This window comes from Neofelis nebulosa, chromosome 2 (genome assembly GCF_028018385.1).
Source record: "Neofelis nebulosa isolate mNeoNeb1 chromosome 2, mNeoNeb1.pri, whole genome shotgun sequence".
Lineage (NCBI taxonomy): Eukaryota > Metazoa > Chordata > Mammalia > Carnivora > Felidae > Neofelis > Neofelis nebulosa.
In genome coordinates, this window is record NC_080783.1 from 115,240,499 (window position 1) to 115,250,094 (window position 9,596).

Below are 9,596 nucleotides of genomic sequence, written 5' to 3' on the forward strand. Positions count from 1 at the left end.
AAAGGGGCACCTGGGTGGCTCAGTCGATTAAGCATCCGACTCTTGATTTTTGACTCAGGTCAGAATCTCATGGTTTGTGAGTTCCAGCCACGCACGCTGCATTGATTGTGGAGAGCCTGCTTAAGATTCTCTGTCTCCTTCTCTCTGCCCCTCCCCCACTCACAATCTCTATCTCTCTGTCTGTCTCTCTCACACACACAGTCTCATACCTATTTCTGCTAAAATACATATTTTCTTTCTTTTTTTTTTTTAATGTTTATTTATTTTTGAGACAGAGAGAGGCAGAGCATGAACAGGGGAGGGTCAGAGAGAGGGAGACACAGAATCCGAAACAGGCTCCAGGCTCTGAGCTGTCAGCACAGAGCCTGACGCGGGGCTCGAACTCACAGACCGCGAGATCATGACCTGAGCCGAAGTCGGCCGCTTAACCGACTGAGCCACCCAGGCGCCCCTAAAATACATATTTTCTATCTTGTGCTTACATTGCTATTTTATTCCCAAATTCAGCTTTTAACATCTACCACTATTCAAATAACCTCTATTAAAGCTTCACACCATTTCATTCCGGCATATACAATCTTCATGCATCTTGAATCTTACATACATGTTTGCCATCTATTCACAGTGTTGTTCAAGTCACTGTTTAAAATGGTGACCTCCACACAATCAAGGAAATAGCACCTCAGGATGCTAGCTAACCACACTGCAAACTGTTAGCAACCCGTGAATCAGCAAGATTCAGAAGCCCATCCATTGTCAGCACAGATGCTGACAAGGATTGCTGTTCTTGAGCAAATATATATCAAGGATCTGTTAGGTCAATATGGAAGACACAAGACAGTTCAAGGGATGATAGATGTACACGAAGAAACAGCCTCCTCTGAAATTTCTTTTACACAGGACTGATGTCAACCTAAATCTGGAAGTTGCTAACACAAGGGGAAATGAATACTTGAAAACGCTGGGAAATAAACAGTAGAGAAAGAAAGGTGGATATACAGTGAATCAGAATATGATTATGAATAAATCAGACCATCTCATGAAAGATGGCTCCTCCTGAGCATGGCTCTTTAGCTGCTTGCTAAAGTCACTCTCTTCACCTTCGGCATCCTGCCATCAACTTTGGTCCATATCTTACTCACATCTTTGGTAAACTAGGTAAGAGGGAATCCATCCAACTATTCCTACTCAGTATAAACCAAGGTAGAAATCTAGAAATGTGCCCTAAGGCATAACATCAATACATGCTTTGATTATTTTTGTTACTCTGTTGTCATTAGAGCCTGTATGGAGAGGAAATTGGGGACAGAGATGTGCCTTCTCTGAGACAGCTCTACACTCACTTTGCATTGCTGCATTATACAGCCCTAAGACATGGCAGGCCAAAAGAGATTCAGCATTGTCGATTTTCAGAGAGTTTTATGTAAATATCATATAGCTCTTACTGTGGAACAGATGAGTCATACTGCCTCCTGCGCTATTGAATCTAAAGATGTAGGAAATTCTGTGTCCTTCTACTCCTTTTGGCTATATGATAATTTAGACAAGTCTTCAGTGAGGTAGATCTAAGGAGAGGTGATCTAAGGAGACCAATTCCATGATTCTCTATTATCTAGATAAGCAATGACTAAATTCTAATCCAATGATTCCTCTAATTCTAATTTAGTGATTACATTTATTCAGGTAATATGTATTGAGTTCTAGCATTAAATAAGTACTTTGATACATGCTAGAGACACAAAGATGAAAAAGCTGTGGAGATAGAGAAAAAAATAAATTTCCTTCAAAATGATAACTCATAACATGAGATAATCCCATAAATGGCAACTACAATTTAGTATATTACCTCCTATATGTAGAACAATATGCTAAGCATGCAAAGGAAACAATGTAAACAATGTGCTAAGGAATAATGAAGAAGACTCTACATAGATAAAAATATTCATTTGTTCATACAACAGATATTAATAAGTGCCTACCTGTTATAAGCCAGGCTCTATTCTAGCTTCTGAGTTTATAGTAGAGAACGAGACAGACAAAATCACTCTCTCAGACAGCTTATACATTTTGTAGGGGGAGACAGACACTAAACAAATTTCAAACGGTAATAAATACTATAGTAAAATAAAGGTGTCAGGGTGTCTAGGTAGGAAGGAAAGTTACTTGTGTTAGGCATCATCTGAGCAGAGAACAGAATTACAAACAGAAGTCAGCAATGCAGGGGCGCCTGGGTGGCTTAGTCAGTTGAGTGTCCAACTTCGGCTCAGGTCATGATCTCACAGCTCGTGAGTTTGAGCCCTGCTTCAGGCTCTATGCTGACAGCTCGGAGCCTGGAGCCTGCTTCAGATTCTGTGTCTCCCTCTCTCTGTGCCTCCCCTGCTCATGCACTCTCTCTCTCTCTCTTTCTGTCTCTCTCTCTAAGATAAATAAACATTAAAAAATTAAAAAAAAAAAAAAGAAGTCAGCAATGCAGAAAACAAAGAACCAACAATCAAATCAAAGGGCAAGGTCCTTGGGAGTATACAGGCTGAAAAATCTTTTGAGCTGAGAAGTGAGTATGTCTAAAGCATGATCAACAAGGGGGATAAAGGTACAAAATACAATCAGAAAGGTTGATGAGGATCAAATCACAAAGAGAATAATAGCAAGGAGTTTGTCTACTATTCTAAGTACGATGGAAAGTTCTTGGAGAGTTTTAAGCAAGAAAGTAACACTCTTGATTTGCACATTTAAAATTTCTTTTAAGCTGATTTAAAAGGCTGATTGCTATGTGGACACAGATTGTGAGACAAAGCAAGAGGAAAGAGGGAGACTAATTGCAATAGTCTTGACACTCAGGGTCTCATGAAAGTCAGGAGACTTTGTGGGGAGTCTGATTCTGTGGACCATCAAGATCAAGTATAAGAGGAAGTCAAAGATCTTTCCATAAACACACAGGACACAGCTCTAGAGACTCAGCCCGGACACAGACGATCATCATCTGGGTACAGGGCAAGCAGACATCAAAGATTCAGTTTTGTGTATCCCATCAGGTCAGGGAGAGTGAAGGACAAGCAGAAGATTCAGGGACAGCATCAGCACTAACTCATGGATGGTCCGGATACAGACATTTGAAATATGTGTCCAGCACAGAGGAAGACAAGGAGATAGGACCATACAGTCTGAATTGCAATGGGGTCAGAGAGCCACTCATGGACAGTCAGGATTCAACCCAACAAGAAGGCAAGCCTCCCACTAGGAGCAGGCAGGAAAATATAATAGATATTCAGGATCTCATCATGACCAGACACCCACTAATGGAGTTTGGGTCTACCCATGAGGAATTTAGGTCTGGCACAACAGAAGACGTGTGTCAAGCCACCAACAATCAGAAAATAGATCCAGACATGCAAGTCAGCTTACAGACAAATTTCATCTACACAGCCTTATCCTAGTAAAAATAGATAGTGTAGATATAGTTATTGTCAGTTTAAAGGTAGTGACAAAGACTCAAATAGAGAGTCAATATCAACCTATGGACAGTATGAGGAGGGCCATGGACAACTGGAACTCAATAAGATAAGCCAAAAAGGACCCATCCATGAATATTCTGAAGACAATGCAAGAAATTCAGGGTCTAGTCATAAATGGACAACGTCAACCCATAAGTAGTCGGAATCCAGGAAGTTCTCTAGAGGAACAAATCAGTCATAATTATAATCAGGCAAGAAACAGCACATTTAGAAGCCAAACAAGTCAAACCCAAGATTAATTTCGGCCTAATAATATATACACAGTAGTGTAAATAAAAGCAAGGATTGGTTTATAGCTACAAACACATCAACTACAAAAGCACAGGATAGGACTATGGATAATATGAAAACAACAGAACTCAGCCTTGATTCCAGTCCACTGAAATCTGGGAATAGAAGTACAAACAAGCTTAGTCTTGAACAGTCAGGGTATACCTCTGATCATTCAAGGTCTGGAGCAAAGATTTAACTTTGGATACTCAAGGATAAGCTATAAATTTAATTTGACACTAATGGTCAGTGTAGATCTAACATAGGTGGAAGACCACCAACTACTTAGAGCCAGTCCCCTGAATGACACATAATCCTGTCATTTTTTTAATCTACATCTACTTCCCCTCATGGTCCATCATACATTTCCACTAGAAAACAAGCACCCAGCAATGGACATTCTAGTGACTGTGAAATTCAGTCAGGATATTCAAATAGAAAGCACTTATCAACTAGTGGACAGATGACTTCTGGCCATAAAGGACCAGGACTCAACTCGATGACACTGGAAGATAGAAACATAGTAATACCCACTTAAGTGAGCTATATCCACAATCAGCTCAATTCTAGTAAATAGAAAGCAGCATCATAATGTCCAGTTCTCCAGGTGATCTTGGTATGAACAGAGGGCAATCAAGTTCACAAAAGCAGAGCTCGGGTCTCCAGTTCTTACCTATCTGGTAACAGCAAAGGCCCAAAAAGAATAGGAGAGTAGAACTATTACTAGTCATTTAGTACCAAAACCAAGGGGCTTAATGTAAGGCATAGACAGGAATCTTACCATAGTCAGCTGAGGGACAGTGGAAGGTACAGACAGGATGAGGATATTTATCAAAATGGCAGCTCTGAGACAACAGGTAACAATGAAAGCAAGCAAAAAAACAAGGTGTTACTATATTTTGTACCAACACTCTACCCTATAAATAGAACAAAGGGAACATTATCTTAAGTAAGACACCAGCAGAAGAGGAACTAAGCAAAGACATGAGAAGAAAAATATAAAGTACAGGAATTTATTGTAAAAACTCCTTTTTGAGGACAGAGTTATGTCTCTCCCCTTTTCTTTAAAAATGTAAATTATTTGGGGCACCCGGGTGGCTCAGTCAGTTAAGTGGCCAACTCTTGATTTAGGCTCAGGTAATGATCTCGTGGGTTTGTGAATTCAAGCCCCGTATTAGGATCCACACTGGCAGTGTGGAGCCTGCTTGGGAGTGTCTGTCTCTCTCTCTCTCTCTCTCTCTCTCTCCCTCTCCCTGCCTCTCTCTCTCTGCTTCTCTATCTCTCTCTCTCTCTCTCTCTCTCAATAAATAAACTTTAAAAAATCCTTTAAAAATGTAAATCTACTTTAATCCTTCTTAATATTAACCTTCTTTTGAAGGATAATGTGTATGTCTTCCTCAGCATGTTAGCAGTATAAGTTTAAATTTTAATAATATTATAAAAAATTTTGTTACGTGGAGTTCATTAGAGTGTTAAGTGTGAGAGTTCAAGTTCTAACATTTCTGCAAATTTCTATATTATACATGATCCTTTAAGGAGATGTATTAGGTGTTACAGCATCATCACATCACTGTGACTGCAATTCCTTTGAGTTTACAGATCGAACTTCCAAGCTTCTGGTTTCAGACTATGCAAATGCAAAAAAAATAGCCAATAAAAATTTATGAACAATATGTCTTGCCTCTTTCATGCTCCACTACTCTACTTAATAAGTGGGAAGGCTGGAAACTGACCCAAACATGCAGAGAAATTAATGATGGAGCTCTGGAGAGCAAAAACATTTAAGCACTGGCCAAGGAAGAGGAGCCCTCAAGAAAGACTGAAAGAGGTGCAATAATCAGATTGTAAAGTGTTGACAAGTAAATGAAAGGTGAGGGACAGGGAGCGCTATGGAGTTAGGCTATGAAGAGGTAGAAAGATCTGATGGGAATAAATTAGATGAGAAATCATCATCACTCCCCTCATCTCAAGCCTCCTCTTTCTCCTAGATTGCTTTTCCTAGTGCATACACCACCATACACACAGTCATCCAAGCCAGACCCCTGATTACGTCCATTCCCTTGCCTCTCACCTGATTGATCTTCCTTGTTCTACCTCAGCTCCCCACGGTCAAGCATCATCACAGCAGTGAGTCAGGTCATGTCTCTCCTCTGCTCAAACCCCTGCATAATAAATAAGCCAACCATACAGTATGTTAGGAGCATGTGCCAAACGGAGTGGTCAAGGCAGGCCTTATTAGAAGGCAACACTTGAGCAAGCACTTGAAGGAAATAAAGGATAAAACCAAGTGGATATTCGGGGTTAAAGCATTCCTAATGGCAATCCTAAGGAAAGAGAATGCCTGGGAGGTTTTAGAGAATAGCAAGGAAGCAGTATGGCTTCATCAGAGTCCATGAGGAAAGAGCGCTGGAGGAAAGTCAGAGAAGAAAAAGGGGCCTGATCAGTGTCATACTCATCACATTCACACTAAAGTATGCCTCCCTCTTGAAAAAGAGAGAGGGACAGAGAGAGAAACCAGGAAATAGGTGATGAATGCAAGCATGCAAAGCACTGTGCTTGGCATAAAGGGGACCGTAATTTTCTTTCTTCTGCCAAAATGTGGAGGCATAAAGAACAGACTGATGGTTACCAGAAGGGAGGTGGACGGGGAGACAGGGGAAATAGGTGATGAGGATCAAGAGTGCACCTGTCATGAAGAGCAGAGGGTGTTGTACAGAAGTGTTGAATCACTATATTGTACGCCTGAAACTAATATAACACTGTTCACTAACTTGAATTTGAGTAAAAATTTAAAAAAATATATCCTTCCCTCTCCCTCTGTCTGTCTGTCTCTCACACTCACTCACACACACACACTCTCTCTCTCTCTCTCTCTCTCTCTCTCTCTCTCTCTCTCACACACACACACACACACACGCATGCACACACAGGCAAAGGCTCTGGATCTGACTCCCAACACCCAAGGGCTCTCTATCTATGTCTTGGCTCTTCCCTTCCCATACCTGAAGCTCAGATGTACCCCCATCCCCAATGTCCCCCATGCTAGCAGGTGTTTTGCATCACCTACATGTAACACTTGGAGGGTCCCCAAGGAGCACTTTCCATCACTCTCCCCCATCTGCCTACTATGATAAACCAAGCCTGCATGCAGAAAGCCTCAGGTAGGCAGCAACAAGGGATACAGGCTATGAATGGTCATGCCAATAAAAGCATCAGACAGAAAGTTAAGGAGATGAACACACACTAGAGAAAGGTATTGACAGAATAAATAAGGGGGTGCAAGTAAGAATGAGCTCTGGATTCCCAGCATCTGGAGCATCTTCTGGAACTTGGAGGAGAAAAGGGAAAATACCAACAGGAGAGAGAAACAGCTGAAAAGGAAGACCAATACTCAAGCAGGCTATGTTCCAGGGCCTGGGGCTGGAGCTGTAAGATGGATCACTGTGCCGGCCCCACTCCCTAGAGAATAGATGCTAAGCTATAAGATTATATCACATTTATTTTTGACTTTTTGAGATAAGAGGGAAATGACTCTTGTACCTAGAAAGAACACCTATTGACAAGTATTAATTTATAGCCAACTTCTTTTGACTCCCCTTAACCCAAAATCATGAGCATCAGTATTCTCTGCTTGTTATGTCCCTGGTTTTTGCATAGTCTCCTCCTTCATAAACACTAAGCTATTAAGAATCACCAGGAATTGCATAGGGGATGTGATGGGAGAGGAAAGAAAGGGCAGGGAGGAAAAGACCTTCTGCAGAACTTTCCTAAGACCCAGCAGATGGTGCTATAAGAACACTGCCTTAGGGACAAGGGCAGCACAAGTGCACTGGGATGGGAAGAGAACTCCACCTGCTGATCTTCACCAGTTTTATCTGTTTGTTGGTGGGTTGGTTGTTGTGGGTTTGTTTGTTTGTTTGTTTGTTTGTTTGTTTGTTTTAGGTCAAACACTCTGTTCCTCAGGAGATGCCTCCAAACCCTTCCTTTTCTAAGACACAAATAGTCCCCTACTCCCTGGCTATTCCTAGGAAGAAGCAGATTTGAGTTTGAATCCTGTCTTCTCCACTTAATAGCTAAGTGACTTAAAACAAGTTAGATATTTTCTCTGAGCCTGTTTTATCATCTGCAAAATGGAGGTAATAATACCTACATCATATACTTGTTGTGGGGATTAATAAAATGATGAATATAAGTATGCAAAGCACTGTGCTTGGTATAAAGGGGACCATAATTCTCTTTCTTCTGCCAAAATGTGGAGGTACTGAAAAACCTAAAACATGACACATACCATAAGAAACCTCTTCTCCTGAACCCTGTCATCTCCAAAGGGAAAACCATGAACCAAATTCATGAGGGGAAATCTTCATGCCCACCCTTTCACTGTGGAGCACATGCTCTGGTAAAATCATGACTCTCTGTGTGGGAAAGGATGTTTGTGATAACCTAGTCCAACTCTTACATTAGTAATGCTCAAAAGGGAGCAAAGAGGCCAAAATGCACATTCAATATGCCTCTTGTTTTCATCACACGAACCAGGAAATAAAGCCCAACATAACTCTGGTTGGTGATGTCGGAGGGTATTCAGAAAATATAGCCCCAAAAGGACTAAAACTGCTTATCTGATACATGACAATTCCTTTAATGCCCCTAGCAATGAATTAAGTTACATTGCAAAAAGCTCATTGCACTTTTAGTCAATGCAGATGTTAAAAATTTCTTCCTTACATCAACTCAAAAGGTACCTCCCTTTTATTAGCACCCAGCGGTACCCTGTTCTGGTCCCTTTCCCTACCACCACACACGCTGACATTCACAAACAGACATGCACACTTTTCTCACTCAAGGGAACTCGTGGTTCTGATGTCCCACCCTTCCCAGCCCTCTTCTTCACTCTGAGACTCCTCTCCTGGGGAATCTTCCTGACAAACAAATACAAACGAGGGTCAGGAATGCCATAGGCAGTGTGTCACCAACTTTTTGTATGGGCCACAAGCTAAAAATGTTTTCTACATTTTTAAGTGGCTGGAAAAAATTGTGACCTGTGAAATTATGAAATTTAAATTGTCAATAAGTCAGTGTCAATAAATAAGTTTTACTAAACACAGGCATGCTCATTCATTTAAATATCATCTGTGGATGCTTTCATACTATCAGAGCACAGCTGGGTAGCTGCAAAAGACTATCTGGCCCACACAGCCTAAAATATATACTATCTGGCCCTTTATGGGAAAAGTTTGCTGACCCCTCATTTAGGAGAACACTGGCACTGAGAGCATGATTCACCTCTCCACCAGACTAATCCACCTGGATTAGTCTCCACCAGCAACCCCCTCGTCCCTCTGTGGCAAACACTGGCTCCTGCAGAAAATTAGTCTTCACTCAGCAAACTCCACCTCCCCTGCACCCCCACAGTCTTAGTCACACCTGCAAAAGGCTCACTCCTCTGATGGAATCATGACAACGTGGCCCAAATCAGGCATCCAGAAGAAACACGGCCACAGCATGGATCCTGACCGTGCAGCCCTCTGGGTAGCTCCTAGAAGAAAACACAGAGCATCATAATGGTTGAATTTGGAATCACGTAATTTATCATTTACCAACAGTTGCTACCACTCCTTCCCAAATCCTGATGATTGTATTGCACAAGTTTTAAGTCCATGTGACTTCACCCAGCTTCAGTGACATCCATGTTATACGCATAGTTCAGAAAGGATAAAATGCAGAGTAAGGTCGCAGGGATAAGCAGAAAGCATGTGTTGATTCCCAATCCTAGGACTCAGTTTGAATTTTTTTTAATGTTTATTTATTTTTGAG

General features: G+C 41.4%; 1 long non-coding RNA gene across 2 annotated transcripts in view; it reads right to left on the reverse strand.

The window, feature by feature from the left end:
* Positions 1-9,596, reverse strand: part of LOC131503920 (uncharacterized) — a 102,991-nt gene that overhangs the window by 68,081 nt on the left and 25,314 nt on the right. For both annotated transcript variants that reach the window (XR_009257695.1, XR_009257697.1), the window contains 2 exons: positions 9,207-9,318; positions 5,854-5,944 (listed from right to left, as the gene is read on the reverse strand). This is a non-coding gene — a long non-coding RNA (uncharacterized LOC131503920). The remainder of the gene's footprint in view (positions 1-5,853; positions 5,945-9,206; positions 9,319-9,596) is intronic.